The sequence below is a fragment of the Humulus lupulus genome, chromosome 4 (assembly GCF_963169125.1).
Source record: "Humulus lupulus chromosome 4, drHumLupu1.1, whole genome shotgun sequence".
Taxonomy (NCBI): Eukaryota; Viridiplantae; Streptophyta; class Magnoliopsida; order Rosales; family Cannabaceae; genus Humulus; species Humulus lupulus.
This window is the reverse complement of record NC_084796.1, coordinates 228,531,980-228,532,758: the sequence shown is the minus strand read 5'-3', so window position 1 is coordinate 228,532,758 and position 779 is coordinate 228,531,980. Positions and strand designations below refer to the sequence as shown.

Sequence of the window (779 nt, the reverse complement as noted above, 5' to 3'; positions counted from 1 at the left end):
ATATAGAACAAACATCTTTTCTTGGTTGTATTGGGGAGTTTATAGTTTGGCTTATGGCTAAAGCTTCTACTTTTCTCGCTAATTTGTCTAAGGATGTTTTTAAGTCTAATTCTTCTTTTACTTCATACTTTCGTCCTCTTTTTGGTGAATTAGTTGACCTAGACCTAGGATCAAAATAATTCCCTTGTTGTGAATTGACAGACAAATCTTCATGGGTGTCCCAAGCCTCTTGTCCTTTAAATTTTAAAATTTTTCCGGTATGCATAGATTGAATCATTTGACGATTAGAGGGAGTCAAACCATCATAAAAATATTTTACAAGTCTCCATTTTTCAAAACCACGATGAGGACATTTTAATAATAAATCTTTAAATCTTTCCCAACATTCATAAAACTCTTCATTATCTTTTTAAAAAAACTCAGAGATTTCTCTCCTTAGACTATCCGTTTTAGACATAGGAAAAATTTTCAGCAAGAATTTATTATAAAGTTGATCCCATGTAGTTATAGACCCCGTGGGAAGGGAATTTAACCAAGCTTTTGATTTGTCTTTTAATGAAAAATGAAACAATCTGAGTTTGACTGACTCATCAGAAAATTTTTGAAATTTAAATTTTGAGCAAATTTCTAAGAAATCTTTGACATGCATGTAAGGATCCTCTCTATCTAACCCATAAAAAGATGGCAACAATTGAATGATTGCTGGTTTAAGCTCAAATGAGTAGCAGAAGTGGTTGGAAGAACAATACAAGAAAGAGCATTAGATGAAATAGGTGCAA

At 32.0% G+C, this 779-nt stretch overlaps 1 non-coding gene across 1 annotated transcript; it reads left to right on the top strand.

Annotated features, from left to right (window-relative positions):
• Nucleotides 1–335: 335 nt before the first annotated feature.
• On the top strand, nt 336–442 carry LOC133833550 (small nucleolar RNA R71). The gene has a single exon (XR_009892925.1). It is a non-coding gene; the product is annotated as a small nucleolar RNA R71 (small nucleolar RNA).
• Nucleotides 443–779: the final 337 nt, after the last annotated feature.